Source organism: Carassius carassius, chromosome 44 (assembly GCF_963082965.1).
Source record: "Carassius carassius chromosome 44, fCarCar2.1, whole genome shotgun sequence".
Lineage (NCBI taxonomy): Eukaryota > Metazoa > Chordata > Actinopteri > Cypriniformes > Cyprinidae > Carassius > Carassius carassius.
The window spans coordinates 16,910,268-16,923,208 of NC_081798.1; positions in this window are offsets into that span (position 1 = coordinate 16,910,268).

Below are 12,941 nucleotides of genomic sequence, written 5' to 3' on the forward strand. Positions count from 1 at the left end.
AGCACGACCGCTCATCCCCCACCCAACATACCCACACACATCCATCCTCAAGCACACCATGTCCCCTCCGTGAAACCCCTGTCAGGTGTGTTTTCCTCCCGTCAAGTGCAGCGGTATCAGCGAGAGCCTAGTAAAGAACGACAGGAAGCACCTAATCAGACAAACGCCACTGTGCTGTGAGAAATAAGGCCGCCATCCAACCACTAAGCTTCTCTCTAATTAGATAACTGAATTTTTTATGGCTGAGAAGGATGGGAGATTTCAACAACCAGCCCACCCACTGTACAGACACAAACTCAACTAGCACGGCTAATGGCTGGCAGACCATTAATAACATCAACAAGAGCATTAATGAATAATGTTTACAAGTTCTAGTTTACCTCTGTGGTTATCCGAGAATGCTTAGGATGTGATAAGAATTAAATTAGCGAAATTAGAAGTTTTGGCTGAGGTATTTTGATATGTATCTTTAATCAATTAGAGTTTTCCATTGGCCTTTGGATTACGGCAGATAATAACCTCTGCGACCCACAAAAGTTGTGATTCTTACACATTTTCTTCATTGTTGTCATTTTTTAAAAGTAGACACAATTTGAATTTATTCTGAAGCCTTAATACAATTTCCAGAAGTAAAAAGCTAAATGTGGGGTTATGCATAACTTCAACAACAATACTTAAAAAAAAAAAAAAAAAAAAAAAAAAAAAAAAAAGAATAGTTTGCAAAGCATGGTTATACAGCTAAGTGAGTTTACCTGTTCACATGATGTTGTTTTGTAGTCCCATTTATACACTTGTTAGTAACTGCTTTTTTTAAAGACAAGTAAAGGCTTTAAAACAAAATCACAAGGGCTTATTTCTGATGTATATTATGTCATAGAATAAAATGTGTGGGTAAAATATATTTGTGTCAACCACAGACCTTAATTCAGGTATTGACTTTGGGTGCTAAAATGATAACTTGTTTCCTGGTGTGGGCCTACAAAAACACATGATGCATTTAAGAGAAAATATTACTTACTAACTCTCGTGTGCTTTCATGTCACATCTACATTAGCCTACAGCATGTCCACAGCTACTGTATCAAACGCCAAAAAGAACAAAAGTAACACCAGAGAATAAAAGCAGTGTAATATTCTTCATTTAAAAATCAAAACCCAACTGTATGATAGCATACTGCTTAAAATTGGCTAAATAAACATGTTTAGCCAATATACAATGTATATTCTTTCTAGTCCAGGAAAACAGAGAAGAAAATTGGTCCCATTTTGCTCTCAATTTTCATGTTTCAACAGGAAATACTTAAACACAGACTCTGAAAATTACAGGTATTACACTGTATGCTATGTTTGTAGTAGTTGAATGATTGGGCTACACAACAATTCTTATGTAGCACAGTGGTCTAGAACAAAATTAGAGTCAAAAATATGAGTTTTAGGTTAGAGAACTCTCGCATTGACTAGACAGTGACACTGCTGTATATTTTACCTTAACTCTCCATACGCTGTTCCTCCTTCTATCTGACACACACCCCACACACTTCGAGTGTTTCTGATGGACTGTGCAATAAAATAGTGAAATGAGGTCTATGGTATTCATGGACACAGCTGGCCCAGATCTGCCAGTAGTTCTCAGCAGAGCAGCCCTGAACTGAACAGCTCTCTCAGCCTCAGAGCTGACCTGCCATAGGAGAGCCAAATTACTAACAACCCATTGGCCAGAAACGGGTTAGAACTACTGCCAGTATGCAACATCAAATCAACAAAGCTTTCATTAAATTTGTATTCAAACTGCATTATGCAGTATATCGCAATCATATTTCAGTTAGGGCTGCCAACTGACCTGTATTCATGCTAATAGAATTGCTGCATCAAGGACGCTAGATATCTTTCCTGGGGAGTATTTGCCCATCTTAATGTTTTTTTAATGCTGTTATATATAAACACAATCAGTCCACTTTCAGCATTTCATTGGGACATATTTTTTCAGTGGATCTGTTGCTCTGTTAATTAAAATGTCTGTAGTACAAAACACTTGAAGCTGAACTGCGGGTCTATTCATCTTGAAATGCATGTGTACAGTCATTCTCTGTTGTTTTAATGTGACTAGGTTGAAGCTGAATTGATATGTGTGTAATAGTGTGTGACACTTTAGTTTGCCATTAAAATTCAGTTATTTTTACAACAGATCCAATGAAGTTATGTGTCAATGAGCCAAAAGTAAACTGATTGCATCTCAAATGCCTTTTAGAACTTAATTTAGTCAAGCAGTAACCATTTTCTTCTTTTTTATATGTAGCATTTCGTTTTTTGTTTATAATGTCATCAGTTATCATGGTCGGTGGGTAACTTCAAATATTTTTTTCTAAAAACTGTGTTTCCAGTATTGCAGTTACAGTGGAAGTCTATTGGCAAGACATTGCAGAGCATTTAAAAACAAAAATGTGTAACTTGTAGTTTTGTTAAAGTGATTACATTATTTGTTTCATACAGAAATGCATTTTGAGCTGTACATTAATCACCCTTTTAGCAGTAAATTTTAATGCATTTGCCAATAGAATACTGCTGTGGATTTCTTTTCTGATAAAGATGGTGTCCATAGAGTAAAACTCAAGAAAGCATTCATTTAATATAATTAATATTAGGCTGGGTGGTTTGTGGCCCTTAATAAGCCGAGGACTTGAGCTGATTATATCCTCAAACCACTGTCTTACCTCCTCTTGGCTACATGAGAGTTTTATCACACATTAATGAAGTGTCAATGCACATTTAACACTTTATAATAAACCCGAGGAACATAAGTAATGAGGAAGCAAGGAACGGCTTTGAAGCCCAGATTTCACTGAAGCCCTCTGAAATGATTGTTCACTAATATCATATTCTTCCTTTTGGATACAAAGAAAAACTCCTAAATCTAAGCAGTAAAGAAGTGTTCCCTCAGACTTGTCATTATTAATAGCAGTAAAATATGTTCTTTGCTCACCCTCTCCTAAGGAAAAACCTACGACAGTAGAAAACACTCTGTTCCTCAGCTTTAATACATCAGACCTGGCGTGAGGGCGGACTGCCACTGAGGATCTGGGTGAGTTTATGAGGAGCACCTGCTGTTCTTAGATGAATGTGATTGGAGAGAGAGGAGACCAAAAACATAGAGGCACATCATTAAGGTACTTTGTATGAAAACGATCATGTCCACACCAACGGACCATAACATTCTGTTTATTAAACATGCACTGCAGATCTGGTTTAAATGCTCAAGCTCAGGGGGAATCTGAGTGGCTATCTGTCCTGTTCAAGAGCTGACAAAATGGTCAAAAATGGGATTCCTATGAACCCTTAAAAAATTTGATTTACAGTGTTAATAAGCGTGGAAATATGTCATCACAGTCTGTGAACAGGGTCCATGATGTCACTCCTCCATGAGGAAAACTTTATAATTATCATCCATGAATGGCCATTCACGCCAAGTTTTAATAACGGTTAAAATTCTATGAAAATAAAGAGGTCGTGGGCAAAACATTTGTGTTCTCTCACGAAACCTGTTGAGTTCAGACAAACACTTCCTGTTTACTTTATAGCTTGCAATGGTCCCATAACTGTACATTCACAATGGAGAGGCTCATAGTTTTATTTTGAACTTGGACTCAAGTGTAAAGAAATATGGTCAGTGCTCAGTTTAAGGCACCGGTTTGGGACATTCTGAAATGCTTAAAGTGGCTTAAAAAACCTTTAGTCAAACAGAAGCCATTTTTTCTTTATTTATTGCTGTGGCGCAGCTGGGGTTTCAGTGCCATGAAGAGAGTGCTGGTGATTCACTCTCCCCACATACAATCACTGCTGGTTCTGAGACTAGAATCCCTCAACCTTGGCATTACAAGTCCGACTCTCTAACCATTAGGCAATGACTTCCCCAATATTAAATATTAAACAATTTTTATATAGACCTAACAGTTTTTTGTTTTTTTTTTGTGGGAAGAAAAGGCTTAACATAAGCTTTGTGCATTGCATTCATATTCCGGGCTCATCTGCTTGCCTGTACACAGTATACTTTTAATAATATAACAGATTTGGTCTTTTTATATTAATGTCTTCCTCCATTAATCCACATTAAACGTTTTCTTTATAATGGTTTTCCATGGGAGGAGAATGCAATTCAGCGCACATTCATATTCTGGGATCTACTTGCCTGCACCTACAGGTGCATCTCAATAAATTATAGTTCATTTATTTAAGTAATTAAACTCAAATTGTGAAACTTGTATATTAAATAAATTCAATGCACACAGACAGAGGTAGTTTAAGTCTTTGATACTTTTAAATTGTGATGATTTTGGCTCACATTTAACCAAAACACACCAATTCACTATCTGAAACTTTTCCACGACATTCTAATTTATTGAGATGCACCTGTATATTTAGATATTTTACCGATTATACCGAAGTTGGGCTTTTTTTATCAACGTCTTTGTACATTAAACCACATTTAGCATTTTCTACAATCTATGGAGAAAAAACTTGTGCAGTTTAGTGTGTTGCGAATTAAACAGTTCGGATTGTTGTGAAAAAAATAAAACTGCAATTAAAGGTGCAGTGTGTCCATTTTATAGGCATCTAGCGGTGCATTTTTTACTTAATTATTCAGTAAACCAATGTTATTGCGAATATAATTGTTACCTGTTCATAATTGTGTCAATGTTTTATTTGCAGGAACAGAATAGTGACGGACACACTCTGTAAAACAGTTTATCCGTTTAGGGCTACTGTATAAACATGGCGGTTCAAAATAACGGCTTCCATGTAAGGGGACCCGGGATGTCATTCTAAGGTAATAACAGCATAATGGTTCATTTTGTAAGGTATTTATACATCTCTGAAAACATATCTTTGTATATTATATTGCATTTCTGTCAATAGATCCTCTTAAATATTACACACTTCACCTTTAAGTTTTCACCACTAAACTAGTAAATGTCCCCGGTTTCAGAAATCTGGTCACCGTAGTGTGGACAGAATATACATTTTTGGTTGATCTATTCCTTTAAGTCATGTTTAGTTACGTGAATCTTGTGCACATTAAGAACTGCAGTGTGAGTTCTTTTTTAACTGTCTGAATTAAGTCAACCAAAAGTTTACTGTAAATTATAATAATAAGTGGATTAATCTAAAGGACTTTGAGTGAGTACGTCCTCCAAAGCAATTTCATTGTCACTAAGGGGTTTTTATGAGCATATCCATATCCTTTTCCTGTCAAAACACCTGTCAGAATGCTGTTGGCGGATGAGTGCATCTGTTGGCTTGAATTTAATATTCCATATTCAAACATTAATGTCTTCCCTTCTCGTTCAAGTGAGAGGAAATTTATTCTGGGTTATACTCATATCTGCAGGCTGTATTGATTGCAAACATCCATTCTTGTAATTTTCCAGAGTTTGCTTTGTCAGGAAAAATGGTAAGGCACATTGGCGGCTCACACAATCAATCTGCAGAAAAGATACGAACAGGGAAACATCTTTAAAACCCTTATGAGAAAACTAGTTTATTCCTGTGATTCAAAGATGAATTTTCAAGTCTTTAAACCATTCTTAAGTCACTGGAGTAAAGATCATGTTACATGAAGATATTTAGTAAATTTCGTACTGTAAATATACCAAAGCCCGATTTTTGATTAGTAATAATCGATTTTCTCAATATTTCGATTTTTTTGTACCCTCAGATTCCAGATGGTGTATACATCTCAACTGAAAAAAATGTACACTTAAGACTGATTTTGTGGTCCGGGTTCACGAATAGTATTTCTTATTATTATCAATGTTGCAAACAGATGTGCTGCTAAATATTTTCATGGACACTATGATTCATTTTTTCAAGATTATTTGACAAATGGAAAGAAATTCAGAAGCATTTTTTTTAAATAGAATTTGTTCTAGAATTCTATAACAGTGTTGAAGTCTTTACAGTAACCTTTGATCAATTTAATGCAGCCCTGCTGAATTAAACTATTCATTTCTTTATAAAAAATAAAAACTCGAAACTTTAGAAAGGGATTATAGTACGTAAAGTATAATTTTTAATCATTATGTGCTAACATTGATTAGAAGAATTTCTATTGTGTTGTATGGAAAAGAGCAGCATGAACATTGTGCTAAACATCTGCTTTTGTGTTTCACAGAAAAAAAGTCATAGACATTTGGAATGATGAGTGGATGACTAAATGACCATTTCTAATTTAAGGTGAACTATTTCTATATCTACATCTGCAAATATGCAAAGTGATTAATAATAAGATAAAAACGATCACTATATGTGTTTCCCTGGAACTGAATCTGTAATCTTGGTGCTGCAACCACCAAATGAACTCTAAAAAAATATATAATACTACAAATAAAAAAAAATAATAATAATATTTTGCATGAGGAGGACTATAGGAAAGTGTTGCTTTAATTAAGAGCTTTGCCAACATTTTATGACCAAACAACGATACATGAAGTGACCACGTAATGCAGAGCAGAGATAAAAATGGATCTTGCACGTAGAGCCGCAACTAATGAAAAACGTTAAATCTGCATTTAGTCAGCAACTACTGAAATTACCAGGATTAAGAGTTTGTCCACCAGGACCGGGCCAGAGCTTGTTGCTAGGTTACTAGATCCTTCAGAGAAATCGATGAGTCCTGGCCCTTCTTCACTACACTAACCTGATGGGACCAAGATGACCGATTTTCACACCAATGATTTCTGGCCCCTGTAAATGAGAACAGGACTTCTATTTCTTCGCTGATGGAGAGCTGCCATCGCTTTCGGAGGGAGAGGGAGGGAGGCCGAGGAGATCGGCCATGCTGTGAGAGCCAGGGAGACACTAACCAAGAGATCAGGCCATGGAGACACTCGAGGATTATCTACAGTATGCTGAAGAAATCCTGAAATCCCCCTCAATCCGCTTTGAAACAGCGGAAGCCCGGAATCAAACCAAAACACAGGCGCTAACTAGCTACACGGTGTGCGTGAGTGTGCGTGCATAAAGGTTGCATTAGGAACGATAACGAGGTGTTGTGTGAAAAAGTTTATTCGGAGGTGCTAGTGTGAGGACATTAATAACCCTTTGAGGGAGATTCACACCAAAAATCAGTTGCAGAGCATGCTCGTTTGAAGGAACCACAAAAGAGTCTCTTTGCAGTGCAAAAGATGTTTTATTCAAAAGTATCGGGGTGTACTTTCATTAGGCATCATTTTTCTTACAGATCTGAGATTTTTGGCAGCCACATTGGAAGTGGCCACTGAAAGGAAGAATTCATATGAGAACTGATTGTGGGAATAATCTTTTGTAAGTATTGAAGTGATGCATACACAAGAAGCACTCACAGTAATATATTTTATTAATGAAAAACATTTGCATCTCATTTCACCAGATCATGGCTTATTAGCTGTATGGCTCTCCAGGAATTATAATGCATATTCATTATTACCTCCTCATTAATATTGATAAAGGCACACAGTACATTTCACTTTCATGTTCAGCAATGATAGTAAGTGCACAATAGAAGTAAAATGACTTTGATATGGCAGTACACTTTGAATAATACATCTCCAACGTACCACCGGCTGCAGCAGAAATATATTTACATTACAGTACCAGTGTTGTGATTTGGACACAGTGTCAGATAATGTATTTTTCCCATGTACACTGAATTTTTATTAATGGCAAATCAATTAAAAGAGGTTACAGCATTGCATACAGTACGTTCTTCTAAGAAAACCCAATTTAAAGAAAAAACACGATCCAGACCACACAGCACATAAAACATATTGCATCTCAAAATGTTTGTTTGGTTTTCAGTGTTTAGTGAAAGAAACTAAAACAACCTCAGAAAACGGGAAATGTATGTGTGCGCTAGGCTCGGAATAGAATTAAGCACAGTTTAAGCAAATTATTTCAACAGACTTAATTTATGCTTTAAAGCCTAGCTGTCATTTTTTTTTTCTTTTTTTTAATTTCGACTTAAAACATATTGCATTGAAACAAATCAAGTTAAAAGCGTATTACAATCACAAAAAGCCCTGGCTAAATCCATTCCATTTTCTTACAAACTTATTATTGTTTCCTCTCAATGCAGGAGGATCCACTAAGAACAATTTGCACAGATTCGGCACTGTTGTCCTCGGCAGCGAGCCGTAGGAGTTCAGGCTTGCGTGGCACCTGGATAAGGGGGCTTTTTGTCATGCTTGTGTAAGAATGTGATACATAACTCTTTTATCAGCAGCACCTGCCTGCTAAGCTTATCCCAGCTTTAAAGCTGCTGCACAAGTTGTTCTAATGAGGCTCCCCAGGCCGGAAGAATCCATCGGACGAAGACGTGCCCAGCATCCCAAGCACACACACACACACACACACATTCAGACGGGGGTAGGGGTCCTGTCTTAACCCTGGCCTCCAATATACACGTCACGCTGACTAGATGTGGGCCGATGATTTTGGCTCTGCGATGGTATTCTCCTTCCCCTAATGGGAATCAAATTATATTATATAACTATATACATGTAAATATTTTCCAAAATATATACTGCATGTGTGTTTATTTATATATGTTTAAAAATATACACACACACACATATTATGTGAACAAAAAAACTTTTGGTCACACTTTATTTTAGGGTCCAATTCTCACTATTAACAAACCATTAACTATGACTTTCGCCTCAATTAACTCCTTATTTGCTGCTTATTAATAGTTTATAAGGTAGTTGTTAAGTTTAGGGTATTGGGTAGGATTATGGATGTCATGCATTATATGTACTTTATAAGCACTAATAAACAGCCAATATGTTAATAATAGACATGCTAATAAGCAACTACTTATTAGTGTGAATTGGACCCTATACTAAAGTGTTACCAAACTTTTATTTTGGATGTGATTAATCGCAATTAATTGTTTAAATATATATATACATACAAATTCATATTTACAATGTATATTTGAAATAGTACTATAACAAATTATGTGTGTGTATATATAATTTTATTATTATATATAATTATATGTATTATATATAATAATATTATAATTTTAATTACAACATTAATATATATGCTAAATAGATTTATTTAAATTATTATAATTATTTAAAATATAGAGAGAGACGGATAAAATGTCCTCAAAATAGATTTTTTTATTTTATGATTTGTTCCAAATCACTCATTCATGAGGTTCCATGATTGTTTGGATGCTACTAGTAGAGTAAACGTATCTCAATCTGTTGCTGCCAATCTAAGCATGTAGACAGTGAGGCATCTCACTAGGTTGTGAAACAGACATGAGCATGTGCACATAACTTTAAATAAACAAAACTGCAATAAACTCGGCTGAAGAGGAGGGAGCTGCCTGATGAAGAGCACAAGGTGAGCGGAAAAGGCCTCACACAATAAACGTGGACCGCGTTCGTCTTCAAATTCCGTCGTACCTGTTCGGTTATATCTGTATTATTTAGAGCGCTAGGAACAGTGCGTACCACCTTAGTCTTGCTTTCCCTTCACACCCCTCCTGACAGCACGCCAGAGCTCGCTGCCTGCGGGATTCACTCAAATGAATAATGTAACTTTGTGCCTGGAACAAAGTGAGGAGCTTACAGCGGCATAGCGCCTGCCACGGCTGCTGATTTCGGGCGGAGGAAGATAATGCCAAAGACAGGCAGAGAGAGAGAGCAAGGAAGCATGCTAAGCTGCTTCATCAAATCTCCCAAATGAGACGAAACACACAAAAGCTGCTGATAGGGTGTGCGAGTCAATCTACACAAAAGAAAAACATAAGGCTCGTGGCTCCGTCTGTATGTGGAAGCCAGCAGAGGAGACAAAAGGGCCCCCGTTCCTAGCCGAACCAGAAAAATGACTCTTTATCGAAACGAAATATAAATGGAATCATTATGCGCGATGGTTACACAGACGCTCTGTAAAGAGCAAATGCCACGCGCTAATGAAAAAGACAACAAACAGATCAATAGGGCGTACCTCATTGCGCAAAGAGCAAGAGGAATTGTGGGAACGAGAAGATGGATTATAATACAGATATTTTCCATTGTCCGTGCTGCGAGCTGTCGAGAGAAAGGCACATTAATGAAGACAAATGAACGATTGTTTGTCTCCCGCAACCTCGAATTAAACGGGTCTGGGGAAACTCGGCAGTCGTCTCACATTCCGCGGATGAAGTGAAAGGGCTATTCTCACCGCAATCAGTGTTCATCTAAGCTCCCTCCTCCCGACTGGTGGGGAGGGGGATAGATAGACAGAATTTTGGGGGAGGTGTAATTGATTAATTCATGGAAAGCTGATTAAGATTAACTATTAGCGTGAAACCCAGAAGGGTTATTTTGCTGGGAAAAACTTTATTCAGAACTTGCCCAAAAAGCAAATAGAATGAATTTCCCCCCGATCTACAGTTCAAAAGTTTAGGTGTGAGGTTTCTCCTGCTAACCAAGGCTGCATTTATTTGATCCAAAAAATACAGTAAAACTAATATTGTAATAATATTGTAAAATATTATCACAATTTTAAAAATTACGGTTTTCTACTTTAATATACAACATGTAATTAATTCCTGTGATGCAGCATCACTACTCCAGTCTTCAGTGTCACATGATTTTTTTCAAATCATTGTAATATTCAGATTTGCTGCTCAAGAAACATTATTACTATCATTGTTGAAAACAGCTGAAGATTTTTCCAACAAGGTTTGATTGGATCACAAAAAAGTGGTTGTTAAATACAAGAACGGAGTCATGCGTTTGTAGAGGAGAGCTGGAAAATAAAATAAGACTAGTGATATCAACTGGGAACATAAGCTTTGGCAAATTATTGTATTTCAGTAAAATATTATGAAGAGCATTTGTTCGATCTTGAATAAAAAGCACAGATGAAACATTTACAATAACACCAGGAATACGTGTTAAGAAAGTAAGCAGCATCGATTTTGATTTCACGTCGGCTTGAATAAAGTAAAGTGGTCGCCACAGTTTATTGCAGTAATGATTGCAATAGCAACTATGGTATTTTGGTGGAAACTATGGTCACCATGGTGAATTTTCATTAGGGATAGCTTGTCTCATTATAATGTTGATACAGTCTCTCTTAAAACTGCTCTCGAATCACATCTTTCATTTCTGATGGCTGGATTCCGCATCAGTGTGTTGGCATCAACTCACTATCCTCAATATACTCTGAACTATTTAAGACAGCCTGTTTCCAAACAACAATTTGCACAAATGAGCCACATTGCAGACCCTGATGGTAGTTTCGACAGCAGAAGGAATTCAGATTGATTCTTTATTCCCACAACCCTGTTTATTTCAAAGTAAGAAGCGTTTTCGAGAGGATGTGTGATCTTCTGCACCAAATAAATTATATACTTGACTTCTATTTGAAGCTGCTCTGGAAGGTCTGAAACATTCAAAAGCTGACGGCAATCTGGAAAACTAAAGTTTAAAGAACATGCCAACAGCACTTCGTCTAAGGAACATTTCCATTTCCTATTACCTGGCCATATTCAAATGAGGGTGACGGCGGTCGCCCAGGCTGTTCATTTGGTATTTCTCTACCTTCTTGCTTGGGGTTTTTTCCTCATTTGGCTGTATTCTCACCAATGAGGCTGCCAAGTCTAGTTTCGTCAACTCTGTGCAGTCGGGCCCCCATCTAGTACGGTGGCGCGCTCCGTTTTCATCTTTCACACATTAAATTGGGAATTAAACGTCTGTGGGTTTTATCTTTCAATCTCTCCGGTCTGCCCTCTTACTTTGAAACATTCTTTAATGGTTTGCCGGCAGAAGCGCCATCAAGCCGCTTGATGTATGAAGACTCGCACAAATTGGCAATCAGGTGAGGTTGGCTTGGATGGAGGCTCTGCTCTCTGGCATCCTGACTCCAATTCCCTTCTCTGGCTTCAGCGTCTGTTTTCACCAGGGCCCTGACAGGTGCTCCTGACAAAATCCATTACCTTTGCAATTACACAATCTCACTTTCCCCGCTCACCCTTCTCTACCAGAGACTGCCATCGCCTCGCCTGTCCGTTTGGATGATTGGCTAATTAGGGTAACTTAAGAGGAGGAAACCCACTTTAATTTTCATTATGCTGAGGAGACATCCCAACTGTCACCACCGAGCGACATGTATGACCTCTCTCTTTGACTCTCATTTAGTCTCTCTCGCTGTCTGTTTTGGAGGAACATGAAACTTTTCATGGTGTATGGTGAGAAATGAAGCATGAGACGTTTCGTTTCGGCCCGATGGTGATCTCATCTTCAATAAAGAAAGAAGCCCATAAAGAAATGGATGGCCTGAAATGAAAACTTTGTCATCATTTACTCACCCACATGTCATTCCCGCCTCGTATTATTATTTTTTATTCTGTGAAACAGAAAATGAGATGTTAGAATGTTTTGTTTCCCTGCAACAAAGGTGGACTGTGATTTTTACTCCAAAAAGGATAAACACTGCATTGAGTTTTTATCCATAAACCATACAAGAATTGGTTTTAAAACTTGAATCAAGACTTGTTTTCAAAGAAAGTATCTTGAATAAAATATGGCAAACATTGGCATAGGCCAATTACTGTAGATATTCACCCCAACTTATTTTCATCTTATTTATACTTAAAGAGATAGTACACCCAAAATGAAAATTTTGTCATCATTTACTCACCCTAATGTTGATCCAAACCTATATGTGTTTCTTTCTTTCTTATGCTGAACAAAGAAGATATTTTGAAAAATGCTGGTAATCAAACAGTTGATTGTTTCCATTGACTTACATAGTATTTCTTTCCCAACAAGTCTGGTTCATTTAAATATCTTCTTTTGTGTTCAACATAAGAAAGAAACACTTCTGAAATGAAATGAGGGTGAGTAAATGATAAATTATTTTTATTATTATACATTTTTGGGTGAACTTTCCCTTTAAAATTAG